Here is a 16,957-nt window from a genome sequence, read left to right on the forward strand (position 1 = left end):
ATGTTCGTAGGGGGTGTCCTAAAGATGCTTTCCGTATTGTTCGTTGTCAAGTTGAAAATGTTCTAAGAACTCTTGCGGTGTCCTGAAATGTTCTTAGGGGGTGTCTTGAAGACACTGTTTGTATTGTTCACTTGGAAGTTGAATGTGTTCTCAGAACACTCGCGGTGACCTGAAATGTTCGTAGGGGGTGTCCTGAAGACGCTGTCCGTATTGTTCGCTGACAAGTTGAACATGTTCTAAGAACTCTCGCAGTGTCCTGAAATGTTCTTAGGGAGTGTCCTGAGGACACTGTTTGTATTGTTCGCTGGCAGTTAAATGTGTTCTCAGAACACTCACGGTGTCCTGACATGTTCGTAGAGGGTGTCCTCAAGACGCTGTCCGTATTGTTCGTTGTCAAGTTGAAAATGTTCTAAGAACTCTTGCGGTGTCCTGAAATGTTCTTAGGGGGTGTCTTGAAGACACTGTTTGTATTGTTCGCTGGCAAGTTGAATGTGTTCTCAGAACACTCGCTGTGTCCTGAAATGTTGGTAGGGGGTTTCCTGAAGACGCTGTCCATATTGTTCGTTGTCAAGTTGAAAATGTTCCAAGAACTCTTGCGGTGTCCTGAAATGTTCGTAGGGGGTGTGCTGAAGACACTGTTTGTTTTTTTCGATGGCAAGTTGAATGTGTTCTCAGAACACTCGCGGTGTCCTGAAATGTTCGTAGGGGGTATCCTGAAGACGCTGTCCGTATTGTTCGTTGACAAGTTGAACATGTTCTAAGAACTCTCGCGGTGTCCTGCAATGTGTGCAAATAAACAAAATGGGGGTGTTCTGAGGACCCTGTCCATATTGTTCTGTGGCAAGCTGAATGTGTTCTAAGAACTCTCGCGTTGTCCTGAAATGTTCATAGGGGGTGTCCTGAAGACGCTCTCCGTATTGTACTTTGTCAAGGTCATTGTGTTCTAAGAACACTCGTGGTGTCCTGAAATGTTCGTAGGGGGTGTCCTGAAGACGCTGTCCGTATTGTTCGTTGTCAAGTTGAAAATGTTCTAAGAACTCTCGCAGTGTCCTGAAATGCTCGTAGGGGGTGTCCTGAAGACGCTGTTCATATTGTTCGCTGGCAAGTTGAATGTGTTCTCAGAACACTTGCCGTGTCCTGAAATGTTCGCAAATAAACAAAATGGGGGTGTGTTCTAAGAACTCACGCGTTGTCCTGAAATGTTCGTAGGGGGTGTCCGAAGACGCTGTGCGTATTGTTCAATGGCAAGTTGAATGTGTTCTAAGAGCACTCGTGGTGTCCTGAAAAGTTAGCAAATAAACAAAATTGGGGAGTTCTGGGGACGCTGTCCGTATTGTTCTGTGGCAAGCTGAATGTGTTCTAAGAACACTCGCGGTGTCCTGAAATGTTCTCAAATAAACAAAATGGGGGTTTTCTGAGGACGCTGTCCGTGTTGTTCGTTGTCAAGTTGAAAGTGTTCTAAGAACTCTCATGTTGTCTTGAAATGTTCGTAGAGGGTGTCCTGAAGATGCTGTCTGTATTGTGCTTTGTCAAGTTGATTGTGTTCTGAGAACACTCGTGGTGTCCAAAAATGTTCGTAGGAGGTGTCCTGAAGACGCTGTCCGTATTGTTCATTGTCAAGTTGAAAATGTTCTAAGAACTCTCGCGGTGTCCTGAAATGTTCGTAGGGGGTGTCCTGAAGACACTGTTTGTATTGTTCGCTGGCAAGTTGAATGTGTTCTCAGAACACTCGCGGTGTCCTGAAATGTTCATAGAGGGTGTCCTGAAGAAGCTGTCCATATTGTTCGTTGACAAGTTGAACATGTTCTAAGAACTCTCGTGTTGTCCTGCAATGTTCATAGGGGGTGTCCTGAAGACGCTCTCCGTATTGTACTTTGTCAAGGTCATTGTGTTCTAAGAACACTCGTGGTGTCCTGAAATGTTCGTAGGGGGTGTCCTGAAGACGCTGTCCGTATTGTTCGTTGTCAAGTTGAAAATGTTCTAAGAACTCTCGCAGTGTCCTGAAATGCTCGTAGGGGGTGTCCTGAAGACGCTGTTCGTATTGTTCTCTGGCAAGTTGAATGTGTTCTCAGAACACTTGCCGTGTCCTGAAAGGTTCACAAATAAACAAAATGGGGGTGTGTTCTAAGAACTCACGCATTGTCCTAAAATGTTCGTAGGGGGTGTCCCGAAGATGCTGTCCGTATTGTTCAATGGCAAGTTGAATGGGTTCTAAGAGCACTCGTGGTGTCCTGAAATGTTAGCAAATAAACAAAATTGGGGAGTTCTGAGGACACTGTCCGTATTGTTCTGTGGCAAGCTGAATGTGTTCTAAGAACACTCGCGGTGTCCTGAAATGTTCTCAAATAAACAAAATGGGGGTTTTCTGAGGATGCTATCCGTATTGTTCGTTGTCAAGTTGAAAGTGTTCTAAGAACTCTCACGTTGTCTTGAAATGTTCGTAGAGGGTGACCTGAAGATGCTCTCTGTATTGTGCTTTGTCAAGTTGACTGTGTTCTGAGAACACTCGTGGTGTCCAAAAATGTTCGTAGGGGGTGTTCTGAGGACGCTGTCCGTATTGTTCTTTGTCAAGTTGATTGTGTTCTTAGAACACTCGCGGTGTCCTGAAATGTTTGTAGGGGGTGTCCTGAAGACACTGTTTGTATTGTTCGCTGGCAAGTTGAATGTGTTCTCAGAACTCTCGCGTTGTCCTGAAATGTTCATAGGGTGTGTCCTGAAGACGCTCTCCGTATTGTACTTTGTCACGGTCATTGTGTTCTAAGAACACTTGTGGTGTCCTGAAATGTTCGTAGGGGGTGTTCTGAGGACGCTGTCCGTATTGTTCTTTGACAAGTTGATTGTGTTCTAAGAAAACTCGTGGTGTCCTAACATGTTCGTAGGGTGTCTCCTGAAGACGCTGTCCGTATTGTTCGTTGTCAAGTTGAAAATGTTCCAAGAACTCTCGGGGTGTCCTGAAATGTTCGTAGGGGGTGTCCTGAAGACACTGTTCGTATTTTTCGCTGGCAAGTTGAATGTGTTCTCAGAACACTCGCGGTGTTCTGAAATGTTCGCAAACAAACAAAATGGGGGTGTTCTGAGGACGCTGTCCGTATTGTTCATTGTCAAGTTGAAAGTGTTCTAAGAACACACGCGGTGTCCGTATTGTTCTTTGTCAAGTTGAATGTGTTCTAAGGACACTCACTGTGTCCTAAAATGTTTGTAAAAAAACATAATGGGGGTGTTCTGAGGACGCTGTCCGTATTGTTCTTTGTCAAGTTGAATGTGTCCTAAGAACACTCGTGGTGTCCTGAAATGTTCGCAAATAAACCAAATGGGGGTGTTCTGAGGATGCTGTCCGTATTGTTCGATGGTAAGTTTAATGTGTTCTAAGAACACTTGTGGTGTCCTGAAATGTTCGTAGATGGTGTCCTGAAGATGCTGTCCGTATTGTTCATTGACAAGTTGAAAATGTTCCAAGAACTCTCGGGGTGTCCTGAAATGTTCGTAGGGGGTGTCCTGAAGACACTGTTCGTATTTTTCGCTGGCAAGTTGAATGTGTTCTCAGAACACTCGCGGTGTTCTGAAATGTTCGCAAACAAACAAAATGGGGGTGTTCTGAGGACGCTGTCCGTATTGTTCATTGTCAAGTTGAAAGTGTTCTAAGAACACACGCGGTGTCCGTATTGTTCTTTGTCAAGTTGAATGTGTTCTAAGGACACTCACTGTGTCCTAAAATGTTTGTAAAAAAACATAATGGGGGTGTTCTGAGGACGCTGTCCGTATTGTTCTTTGTCAAGTTGAATGTGTCCTAAGAACACTCGTGGTGTCCTGAAATGTTCGCAAATAAACCAAATGGGGGTGTTCTGAGGATGCTGTCCGTATTGTTTGATGGTAAGTTTAATGTGTTCTAAGAACACTCGTGGTGTCCTGAAATGTTCGTAGATGGTGTCCTGAAGATGCTGTCCGTATTGTTCATTGACAAGTTGAAAATGTTCTAAGAACTCTCGCGGTGTCCTGCAATGTTCGCAAATAAACAAAATGGGGTGCGTTCTAAGAACTCACGCGTTGTCCTGAAATGTTCGTAGGGGGTGTCCTGAAGACACTGTCCGTATTGTTCAATGGCAAGTTGAATGTGTTCTAAAAACACTTGTGGTCTCCTGAAATGTTTGCAAATGAACAAAATCGGGGTGTTCTGAGGACGCCGCCCGTATTGTTCTGTGGCAAGCTAAATGTGTTCTAAGAACACTTGTGGTGTCTTGAAATGTTCGCAAATAAACAAAATGAGGGTGTTCTAAGGACGCTCTCCGTATTGTTCGTTGTCAAGTTGAAAGTGTTCTAAGAACTCTGGCGTTGTCCTGAAATGTTCATAGTGAGTGTCCTGAAGACGCTGTCCGTATTGTTCTTTGTCAAGTTGATTGTGTTCTAAAAACACTTGTGGTCTCCTGAAATGTTCGCAAATGAACAAAATGGGGGTGTTCTGAGGACGCCGTCCGTATTGTTCTGTGGCAAGCTAAATGTGTTCTAAGAACACTTGTGGTGTCTTGAAATGTTCACAAATAAACAAAATGAGGGTGTTCTAAGGACGCTCTCCGTATTGTTCGTTGTCAAGTTGAAAGTGTTGTAAGAACACTTGTGGTGTCCTAAAATGTTCATAGGGGTTGTCCTGAAGATGCTGTCTGTATTGTTCGTTGTCAAGATGAAAATGTTCTAAGAACTTTTGCGGTGTCCTGAAATGTTCGTAGGGGTTATCCTGAAGATGCTGTTCGTATTATTCGCTGGCAAGTTGAATGTGTTCTCAGAACACTTGCGGTGTCTTGAAATGTTCGCAAACAAACAAAATGGGGGTGTTCTGAGGACGCTGTCCGTATTGTTCGTTGTCAAGTTGAAAATGTTCTAAGAACACACGCGGTGTCCGTATTGTTCTTTGTCAAGTTGAATGTGTTCTAAGAACACTCGTGGTGTCCTGAAATGTTCGCAAATAAACACAATGGGGGTGTACTGAGGATGCTGTCTGTATTGTTCGATGGTAAGTTGAATGTGTTCTGAGAACACTCGTGGTGTCCTGAAATGTTCGTAGATGGTGTCCTGAAGACGCTTTCCGGATTGTTCGTTGACAAGTTGAATATGTTCTAAGAACTCTCACGGTGTCCTGCAATGTTCGCAAATAAACAAAATGGGGTGTGTTCTAAGAACTCACGCGTTGTCCTGAAATGTTCGTAGGGGGTGTCCTGAAGACACTGTCCGTATTATTCAATGGCAAGTTGAATGTGTTCTAAGAACACTCATGGTGTCCTGAAATGTTCGCAAATAAACAAAATGGGGGTGTTCTGAGGATGCTGTCCGTATTGTTCGATGGTAAGTTGAATGTGTTCTAAGAAAACTCGTGGTGTCCTGAAATGTTCGTAGATGGTGTCCTGAAGAAGCTGTCCGTATTGTTCGTTGACAAGTTGAATATGTTCTAAGAACTCTCACGGTGTCCTGCAATGTTCGCAAATAAACAAAATGGGGTGTGTTCTAAGAACTCACACCTTGTCCTGAAATGTTTGTAGGGGGTGTCCTGAAGACACTGTCAGTATTGTTCAATGGCAAGTTGAATGTGTTCTAAAAACACTCGTGGTCTCCTGAAATGTTCGCAAATAAACAAAATGGGGGTGTTCTGAGGACGCTGTCCGTATTGTTCTGTGGCAAGCTGAATGTGTTCTAAGAACACTCGTGGTGTCTTGAAATGTTCACAAATAAACAAAATGGGTGTGTTCTAAGGACGCTGTCCGTATTGTTCGTTGTCAAGTTGAAAGTTTTCTAAGAACTCTCGCGATGTCCTGAAATGTTCGTAGTGAGTGACCTGAAGACGCTGTCCGTATTGTTCTTAGTCAAGTTGATTGTGTTCTAAGAACACTCGTGGTGTCCTAAAATGTTGGTAGGGGTCGTCCTGAAGATGCTGTCCGTATTGTTCGTTGTCAAGTTGAAAATGTTCTAAGAACTCTCGCGGTGTCCTGAAATGTTCGTAGCGGTTGTCCTGAAGATGCTGTTCGTATTGTTCGCTGGCAAGTTGAATGTGTTCTAAGAACACTCCCGGTGTCCTGAAATGTTCGCAAACAAACAAAATGGGGGTGTTCTGAGGACGCTGTCCGTATTGTTCGTTGTCAAGTTCAAAATGTTCTAAGAACACACGTGGTGTCCGTATTGTTCTTTGTCAAGTTGAATGTGTTCTAAGAACACTTGTGGTGTCCTGAAATGTTCGCAAATAAACAAAATGAGGGTGTTCTGAGGACGCTGTCCGTATTGTTCTTTGTCAAGTTGATTGTGTTCTAAGAACACTCGTGGTGTCCTGAAATGTTCACAAATAAACAAAATGAGGGTGTTCTGAGGATGCTGTCAGTATTGTTCGATGGTAAGTTGAATGTGTTCTAAGAACACTCCTGGTGTTCTGAAATGTTCGTAGATGGTGTCCTGAAGAAGCAGTCCGTATTGTTTGTTGACAAGTTGAACATGTTCTAAGAACTCTTGCAGTGTCCTGCAATGTTCGCAAATAAACAAAATGGGGGTGTGTTCTGAGAACTCACGCGTTGTCCTGAAATGTTCGTAGGGGGCGTCCTGAAGACGCTGTCCGTATTGTTCAATGGCAAGTTGAATGTGTTCTAAGAACACTTGTGGTGTCCTGAAATGTTCTCAAATAAACAAAATGGGGGTGTTCTGAGAACGCCGTCCGTATTGTTCTGTGGCAAGCTGAATGTGTTCTAAGAACACTCGCTGTGTCATGAAATGTTCGCAAACAAAGAAAATGGGGGTGTTCTGAGAACGCCGTCTGTATTGTTCGCTGGCAAGTTGAAAGTGTTCTAAGAACACACGCGGTGTCCGTATTGTTCTTTGTCAAGTTGAATGTTTTCTAAGGACACTCGCTTTGTCCTAAAATGTTCATAAAAAAACATAATGGGGGTGTTCTGAGGACGCTGTCCGTATTGTTCTTTGTCAAGTTGATTGTGTTCTAAGAACACTCGTGGTGTCCTGAAATGTTCACAAATAAACAAAATGAGGGTGTTCTGAGGATGCTGTCAGTATTGTTCGATGGTAAGTTGAATGTGTTCTAAGAACACTCGTGGTGTTCTGAAATGTTCGTAGATGGTGTCCTGAAGAAGCAGTCCGTATTGTTTGTTGACAAGTTGAACATGTTCTAAGAACTCTTGCAGTGTCCTGCAATGTTCGCAAATAAACAAAATGGGGGTGTGTTCTGAGAACTCACGCGTTGTCCTGAAATGTTCGTAGGGGGCGTCCTGAAGACGCTGTCCGTATTGTTCAATGGCAAGTTGAATGTGTTCTAAGAACACTTGTGGTGTCCTGAAATGTTCTCAAATAAACAAAATGGGGGTGTTCTGAGAACGCCGTCCGTATTGTTCTGTGGCAAGCTGAATGTGTTCTAAGAACACTCGCTGTGTCATGAAATGTTCGCAAACAAAGAAAATGGGGGTGTTCTGAGAACGCCGTCTGTATTGTTCGCTGGCAAGTTGAAAGTGTTCTAAGAACACACGCGGTGTCCGTATTGTTCTTTGTCAAGTTGAATGTTTTCTAAGGACACTCGCTTTGTCCTAAAATGTTCATAAAAAAACATAATGGGGTTGTTCTGAGGACGCTGTCCGTATTGTTCTTTGTCAAGTTGAATGTGTTCTAAGAACACTCGTGGTGTCCTGAAATGTTCGCAAATAAACAAAATAGGGGTGTTCTGAGGATGCTGTCCGTATTGTTCGATGGTAAGTTGAATGTGTTCTAAGAACACTTGTGGTGTCCTGAAATGTTCGTAGATGGTGTCCTGAAGAAGCAGTCCATATTGTTTGTTGACAAGTTGAACATGTTCTAAGAACTCTTGCAGTGTCCTGCAATGTTCGCAAATAAACAAAATGGGGGTGTGTTCTGAGAACTCACGCGTTGTCCTGAAATGTTCGTAGGGGGCGTCCTGAAGACGCTGTCCGTATTGTTCAATGGCAAGTTGAATGTGTTCTAAGAACACTTGTGGTGTCCTGAAATGTTCGCAAATAAACAAAATGGGGGTGTTCTGAGAACGCCGTCCGTATTGTTCTGTGGCAAGCTGAATGTGTTCTAAGAACACTCGCTGTGTCATGAAATGTTCGCAAACAAAGAAAATGGGGGTGTTCTGAGAACGCCGTCTGTATTGTTCGCTGGCAAGTTTAAAGTGTTCTAAGAACACACGCGGTGTCCGTATTGTTCTTTGTCAAGTTGAATGTTTTCTAAGGACACTCGCTTTGTCCTAAAATGTTCATAAAAAAACATAATGAGGGTGTTCTGAGGACGCTGTCCGTATTGTTCTTTGTCAAGTTGAATGTGTTCTAAGAACACTCGTGGTGTCCTGAAATGTTCGCAAATAAACAAAATAGGGGTGTTCTGAGGATGCTGTCCGTATTGTTCGATGGTAAGTTGAATGTGTTCTAAGAACACTCGTGGTGTCCTGAAATGTTCGTAGATGGTGTCCTGAAGAAGCTGTCCGTATTGTTTGTTGACAAGTTGAACATGTTCTAAGAACTCTTGCAGTGTCCTGCAATGTTCGCAAATAAACAAAATGGGGGTGTGTTCTGAGAACTCACGCGTTGTCCTGAAATGTTCGTAGGGGGCGTCCTGAAGACGCTGTCCGTATTGTTCAATGGCAAGTTGAATGTGTTCTAAGAACACTTGTGGTGTCCTGAAATGTTCGCAAATAAACAAAATGGGGGTGTTCTGAGAACGCCGTCCGTATTGTTCTGTGGTAAGCTGAATGTGTTCTAAGAACACTCGCTGTGTCATGAAATGTTCGCAAACAAAGAAAATGGGGGTGTTCTGAGAACGCTGTCTGTATTGTTCGCTGGCAAGTTTAAAGTGTTCTAAGAACACACGCGGTGTCCGTATTGTTCTTTGTCAAGTTGAATGTTTTCTAAGGACACTCGCTTTGTCCTAAAATGTTCATAAAAAAACATAATGAGGGTGTTCTGAGGACGCTGTCCGTATTGTTCTTTGTCAAGTTGAATGTGTTCTAAGAACACTCGTGGTGTCCTGAAATGTTCGCAAATAAACAAAATAGGGGTGTTCTGAGGATGCTGTCCGTATTGTTCGATGGTAAGTTGAATGTGTTCTAAGAACACTCGTGGTGTCCTGAAATGTTCGTAGATGGTGTCCTGAAGAAGCTGTCCGTATTGTTTGTTGACAAGTTGAACATGTTCTAAGAACGCTTGCGGTGTCCTGCAATGTTCGCAAATAAACATAATGGGGGTGTGTTCTAAGCACTCACGCGTTGTCCTGAAATGTTCGTAGGGGGCGTCCGGAAGACGCTTTCCGTATTGTTCAATGGCAAGTTGAATGTGTTCTAAGAACACTTGTGGTGTCCTGAAATGTTCGCAAATAAAAAAAATGAGGGTGTTCTGAGGTGCTGTCCGTATTGTTCTTTGTCAAGTTGATTGTGTTCTAAGAACACTCGTGGTGTCCTGAAATGTTCACAAATAAACAAAATGAGGGTGTTCTGAGGATGCTGTCAGTATTGTTCGATGGTAAGTTGAATGTGTTCTAAGAACACTCGTGGTGTTCTGAAATGTTCGTAGATGGTGTCCTGAAGAAGCAGTCCGTATTGTTTGTTGACAAGTTGAACATGTTCTAAGAACTCTTGCAGTGTCCTGCAATGTTCGCAAATAAACAAAATGGGGGTGTGTTCTGAGAACTCACGCGTTGTCCTGAAATGTTCGTAGGGGGCGTCCTGAAGACGCTGTCCGTATTGTTCAATGGCAAGTTGAATGTGTTCTAAGAACACTTGTGGTGTCCTGAAATGTTCGCAAATTACAAAATGGGGGTGTTCTGAGAACGCCGTCCGTATTGTTCTGTGGCAAGCTGAATGTGTTCTAAGAACACTCGCTGTGTCATGAAATGTTCGCAAACAAAGAAAATGGGGGTGTTCTGAGAACGCCGTCTGTATTGTTCGCTGGCAAGTTGAAAGTGTTCTAAGAACACACGCGGTGTCCGTATTGTTCTTTGTCAAGTTGAATGTTTTCTAAGGACACTCGCTTTGTCCTAAAATGTTCATAAAAAAACATAATGGGGGTGTTCTGAGGACGCTGTCCGTATTGTTCTCTGTCAAGTTGAATGTGTTCTAAGAACACTCGTGGTGTCCTGAAATGTTCGCAAATAAACAAAATAGGGGTGTTCTGAGGATGCTGTCCGTATTGTTCGATGGTAAGTTGAATGTGTTCTAAGAACACTTGTGGTGTCCTGAAATGTTCGTAGATGGTGTCCTGAAGAAGCAGTCCATATTGTTTGTTGACAAGTTGAACATGTTCTAAGAACTCTTGCAGTGTCCTGCAATGTTCGCAAATAAACAAAATGGGGGTGTGTTCTGAGAACTCACGCGTTGTCCTGAAATGTTCGTAGGGGGCGTCCTGAAGACGCTGTCCGTATTGTTCAATGGCAAGTTGAATGTGTTCTAAGAACACTTGTGGTGTCCTGAAATGTTCGCAAATTACAAAATGGGGGTGTTCTGAGAACGCCGTCCGTATTGTTCTGTGGCAAGCTGAATGTGTTCTAAGAACACTCGCTGTGTCATGAAATGTTCGCAAACAAAGAAAATGGGGGTGTTCTGAGAACGCCGTCTGTATTGTTCGCTGGCAAGTTGAAAGTGTTCTAAGAACACACGCGGTGTCCGTATTGTTCTTTGTCAAGTTGAATGTTTTCTAAGGACACTCGCTTTGTCCTAAAATGTTCATAAAAAAACATAATGGGGGTGTTCTGAGGACGCTGTCCGTATTGTTCTTTGTCAAGTTGAATGTGTTCTAAGAACATTCGTGGTGTCCTGAAATGTTCGCAAATAAACAAAATAGGGGTGTTCTGAGGATGCTGTCCGTATTGTTCGATGGTAAGTTAAATGTGTTCTAAGAACACTTGTGGTGTCCTGAAATGTTCGTAGATGGTGTCCTGAAGAAGCAGTCCATATTGTTTGTTGACAAGTTGAACATGTTCTAAGAACTCTTGCAGTGTCCTGCAATGTTCGCAAATAAACAAAATGGGGGTGTGTTCTGAGAACTCACGCGTTGTCCTGAAATGTTCGTAGGGGGCGTCCTGAAGACGCTGTCCGTATTGTTCAATGGCAAGTTGAATGTGTTCTAAGAACACTTGTGGTGTCCTGAAATGTTCGCAAATAAACAAAATGGGGGTGTTCTGAGAACGCCGTCCGTATTGTTCTGTGGCAAGCTGAATGTGTTCTAAGAACACTCGCTGTGTCATGAAATGTTCGCAAACAAAGAAAATGGGGGTGTTCTGAGAACGCCGTCTGTATTGTTCGCTGGCAAGTTGAAAGTGTTCTAAGAACACACGCGGTGTCCGTATTGTTCTTTGTCAAGTTGAATGTTTTCTAAGGACACTCGCTTTGTCCTAAAATGTTCATAAAAAAACATAATGAGGGTGTTCTGAGGACGCTGTCCGTATTGTTCTTTGTCAAGTTGAATGTGTTCTAAGAACACTCGTGGTGTGCTGAAATGTTCGCAAATAAACAAAATAGGGGTGTTCTGAGGATGCTGTCCGTATTCTTCGATGGTAAGTTGAATGTGTTCTAAGAACACTCGTGGTGTCCTGAAATGTTCGTAGATGGTGTCCTGAAGAAGCTGTCCGTATTGTTTGTTGACAAGTTGAACATGTTCTAAGAACGCTTGCGGTGTCCTGCAATGTTCGCAAATAAACATAATGGGGGTGTGTTCTAAGAACTCACGCGTTGTCCTGAAATGTTCGTAGGGGGCGTCCGGAAGACGCTTTCCGTATTGTTCAATGGCAAGTTGAATGTGTTCTAAGAACACTTGTGGTGTCCTGAAATGTTCGCAAATAAACAAAATGGGGGTGTTCTGAGGACGCCGTCCGTATGGTTCTGTGGCAAGCTGAATGTGTTCTAAGAACACTCCCGGTGTCATGAAATATTCGCAAATAAACAAAATGGGGGTGTTCTGAGGACGCTGTCCGTATTGTTCTTTGTCAAGTTGATTGTGTTCTAAGAACACTCGTGGTGTCCTAACATGTTCGTAGGGGGTGTCCTGAAGACGCTGTCCATATTGTTCTTTGTCAAGTTGATTGTGTTCTAAGAACACTCGTGGTGTCCTAAAATGTTCGTAGGGGGTCTCCTGAAGACGCTGTCCGTATTGTTCGTTGTCAAGTTGAAAATGTTCCAAGAACTCTCGCGGTGTCCTGAAATGTTCATAGGGGGTGTCCTGAAGACGCTGTTCGTATTGTTCACTGGCAAGTTGAATGTGTTCTCAGAACACTCGCGGTGTCCTGAAATGTTCGCAAACAAACAAAATGGGGGTGTTCTGAGGACGCTGTCTGTATTGTTTGTTGTCAAGTTGAAAGTGTTCTAAGAACACACGTGGTGTCCGTATTGTTCTTTGTCAGTTGAATGTGTTCTAAGAACACTTGTGGTGTCCTGAAATGTTCGCAAATAAACAAAATGGGGGTGTTCTGAGGACGCTGTCCGTATTGTTCTTTGTCAAGTTGAATGTGTTCTAAGAACACTCGTGGTGTCCTGAAATGTTCGCAAATAAACAAAATGGGGGTCTTCTGAGGATGCTGTCCATATTGTTCGATGGTAAGTTGATTGTGTTCTAAGAACACTCGTGGTGTCCTGAAATGTTCGCAAATAAACAAAATGGGGGTGTTCTGAGGATGCTGTCCGTATTGTTCGATGGTAAGTTGAATGTGTTCTAAGAACACTCGTGGTGTCCTGAAATGTTCGTACATGGTGTCCTGAAGAAGCAGTCCGTATTGTTTGTTGACAAGTTGAACATGTTCTAAGAACTCTTGCGGTGTCCTGCAATGTTCGCAAATAAACAAAATGGGGGTGTGTTCTGAGAACTCACGCGTTGTCCTGAAATGTTCGTAGGGGGCGTCCTGAAGACGCTGTCCGTATTGTTCAATGGCAAGTTGAATGTGTTCTAAGAACACTTGTGGTGTCCTGAAATGTTCGCAAATAAACAAAATGGGGGTGTTCTGAGAACACCGTCCGTATTGTTCTGTGGTAAGCTGAATGTGTTCTAAGAACACTCGCGTTGTCATGAAATGTTCGCAAACAAACAAAATGGGGGTGTTCTGAGAACACCGTCTGTATTGTTCGCTGGCAAGTTGAATGTGTTCGCAGAACACTCGCGGTGTCCTGAAATGTTCGCAAACAAACAAAATGGGGGTGTTCTGAGGACGCTGTCCGTATTGTTCGTTGTCAAGTTGAAAGTGTTCTAAGAACACATGCGTTGTCCGTATTGTTCTTTGTCAAGTTGAGTGTTTTCTACGGACACTCGCTGTGTCCTAAAATGTTCATAAAAATACATAATGGGGGTGTTCTGAGGACGCTGTCCGTATTGTTCTTTGTCAAGTTGAATGTGTTCTAAGAACACTCGTGGTGTCCTGAAATGTTCGCAAATAAACAAAATAGGGGTGTTCTGAGGATGCTGTCCGTATTGTTCAATGGTAAGTTGAATGTGTTCTAAGAACACTCGCGGTGTCCTGAAATTTTCGTAGATGGTGTCCTGAAGAAGCTGTCCGTATTGTTTATTGACAAGTTGAACATGTTCTAAGAACTCTTGCGGTGTCCTGCAATGTTAGCAAATAAACATAATGGGGGTGTGTTCTAAGAACTCACGCGTTGTCCTGAAATGTTCGTAGGGGGCGTCCTGAAGACGTAGTCCGTATTGTTCAATGGCAAGTTGAATGTGTTCTAAGATCACTTGTGGTGTCCTGAAATGTTCGCAAATAAACAAAATGGGGGTGTTCTGAGGACGCTGTCCGTATTGTTCCGTGGCAAGCTGAATGTGTTCTAAGAACACTCGCGGTGTCATGAAATGTTCGCAAATAAACAAAATGGGGTGTTCTGAGGACGCTGTCCGTATTGTTCTTTGTCAAGTTGATTGTGTTCTAAGAACACTCATGGTGTCCTAACATGTTCGTAGGGGGTGTCCTGATATGATATGATAAGGCATTTGTAACGCGCCTATACACAAGTGTTTCAAGGCGCGACGAGGCAGGGGGGGGAACAAGGGGAGACAGACAACGATCTTACTAGGCCAGTTTTCATTCAGATCGCGCAAGTGCAAGGGGAGAGGGGAAGGGAAAAGTGCATGGGGGAAGGGAGAGGGGAAAGTGCAGTACAGGGTTATAAGCATACAGCATACAGGATAAATAACAAGGGCCAGCTGGTGGCAAGTGCGAGGTAAGTGCAGACAAGTGCTGGGAAGGGGGGCTGTATGGATACAGACACAGTCCCGTAGTGCAGGGGTTGCCGTGGAGGCAGTGCAGGGGAGAGTGGCTGGGCCGAGAACGGTGAATGGCCCAGTTGCAGATTCAGTGCAGTTTCAGTAGTATTAGCAGGGGAGAGGGGGAGAGAAAGCGGAGGCAAAGAGGAAGGTTTTGAGGTGCTTCCGGAACCGGAGGTGGTTCTCCTCAAGTTTCAGGGAGGTAGGAAGGCTGTTCCAGAGGGAGGCCCCTGCAGTGGAAAGAGATCTGCCCCCAACTTGTTGTTTGGAGAAGCGGCTGACCCTGAGGGAGTTGGAGGCGGATGAGCGAAGAGCTCGAGAAGGAAGATATTTAGGAAGAGAGAGTTGAAGGTATTTTGGCCCAAGGCCCCAGACGGCCTTGTGGACAATGCAGAGGGTTTTGAACTTGATCCTCGCGGTCACTGGGAGCCAGTGTAGTGATTTCAGTCCTGGAGAGATACGGTCCCTGGGCTTGAGGCGAAGGACAAGTCTTGCAGTCCTGTTCTGGATGAGTTGCAAAGGGCGGAGAGTAGAGGCGGGCAGATTAAGATAGATGCTGTTACAGTAGTCCAGCTTAGAGAGAACCAGGGCTCTAGAGACAGTGAGCTTCTGGGGGAAGGAGAGGAAAGGAAGGATACCTCTGAGGAGGTGTAGCTGGTAGTGTGACTTCTTAGATACGTCGGATATGTGAGGAGAGAAGGAGGGTGTGGAGTCGAAGATGACCCCAAGGTTTTTTGCCTTGCAGGTAGGAGTAGGAAGAGGGCCCAGAGAGGCCGGCCAGAGAGCAGCAGGGAAGGAGGGAGTGGGAGTGCCGATGAGTAGAATCTCAGTCTTACTGGCATTAAGGCAGAGGTCGTTGGCGGCACACCATTCCTGGATAGCAGAAAGACAGTCAGAGATGAGGGAAGGAGAAGAGGAGGCCGAGGGTAGCCTGAAAATGAGTTGGGTATCATCCGCATAGCACTGAAAGTAGGGGCAGAGAGCGGCGATGTGGTGGGCGAAAAGTGCCAGATACTGGTTGAACAGCCAGGGAGAGAGGTTAGATCCCTGGGGGACACCACAGGTAGAGAAGAAGATGTCAGAGAGGAAAGACCCCAGTTGGACCTGGGAGGGTCGATTTGAGAGGAAAGAGGTCAGCCATGTCAGAGCCTGACCAGTGATACCGAGGTTATCACGGAGACGGTTGAGCAGGATGGTATGGTTGACAGTATCAAAGGCAGAAGAGAGATCAAGCAAAATGAGAACACATGGAATGTTAGAGTCAAGGTTCGAGAGCAGGTCCTCACGGATGTTCAGGAGAGCAGTTTCCGTGCTTCTGGCAGCTCTGAAGCCAGACTGATGGTCATGAAGACTACCAACACATTCAGCATGGAGATTAAGCTGGGAGATGGCCAGTTTCTCCAGGAGCTTGCCCAGGAAGGGAGTGATAGAGATTGGGCGATAGTTAGCTGGGCAGGAAGGGTCGGAAGAGGGTTTCTTAAGAAGGGGGTGCACAAGGGAGTGCTTGAGAGGGGATGGGAAGACTCCAGAGGCGAAGGAGTGATTGCAGAAGTCAGCAAGGGCAGGAGCCAAGGAGTCAATGTGGTCCTTGATAGTTTTGGAGGAACAGGGGTGGACCTGTTTTGATGAGACTTTCATAGATCGGACTTGTCTTGAAACCTCGTCAGCAGAAAAAAGGGGAACGGAAGAGAAGGAGAGAGGAGGGGTGGCTGCAGAAGAGCCAGAGGAAGGGCAGGGAATAGAGGGGGGCAGGTTATAGGAGGAGAGTGAGGACAGGATGTCCTGAGTTTTTGAAATGAAGTGAGAGGCCAGTGCCGTGCAGAGGGCCTGGGAGGGGACAGGAGAGGTAGAGACTGCAGCAGGGTTGGCCAGCTCCTTGCAGATTTTAAAGAGTTCGGCCGAATTGTTAGATGCCGCAGAGATGCGGGCTTGGATAAGGGCTCTCTTCTTGGTGAGAACGGAGAGCCGGTATTGCCTTTGGAACAGGCGACAGGCCAGTTTGTCAGAGGATGAACATGAAGCACGCCATTTCCTCTCTGCCACCCTGCACTTGTGCTTAAGGGTGACGAGATCCGAGTCATACCAGGAGTTACATTTGGCTTTGGGCTTCAGGCGGATTCTCATGACAGGGGCAAGGATATCAAGAGTATCAGATATAGCGGAGTGGAGAGTGGAGAGGGCTGTGTCCTGAAGACGCTGTCCATATTGTTCTTAGTCAAGTTGATTGTGTTCTAAGAACACTCGTGGTGTCCTAAAATGTTCGTAGGGGTTGTCCTGAAGATGCTGTCCGTATTGTTCGTTGTCAAGTTGAAAATGTTCCAAGAACTCTCGGGGTGTCCTGAAATGTTCGTAGGGGGTGTCCTGAAGACACTGTTCGTATTTTTCGCTGGCAAGTTGAATGTGTTCTCAGAACACTCGCGGTGTTCTGAAATGTTCGCAAACAAACAAAATGGGGGTGTTCTGAGGACGCTGTCCGTATTGTTCATTGTCAAGTTGAAAGTGTTCTAAGAACACACGCGGTGTCCGTATTGTTCTTTGTCAAGTTGAATGTGTTCTAAGGACACTCACTGTGTCCTAAAATGTTTGTAAAAAAACATAATGGGGGTGTTCTGAGGACGCTGTCCGTATTGTTCTTTGTCAAGTTGAATGTGTCCTAAGAACACTCGTGGTGTCCTGAAATGTTCGCAAATAAACCAAATGGGGGTGTTCTGAGGATGCTGTCCGTATTG

Source organism: Ambystoma mexicanum, chromosome 8, assembly GCF_040938575.1.
Source record: "Ambystoma mexicanum isolate Mex_15411 chromosome 8, UKY_AmexF1_1, whole genome shotgun sequence".
NCBI lineage: Eukaryota > Metazoa > Chordata > Amphibia > Caudata > Ambystomatidae > Ambystoma > Ambystoma mexicanum.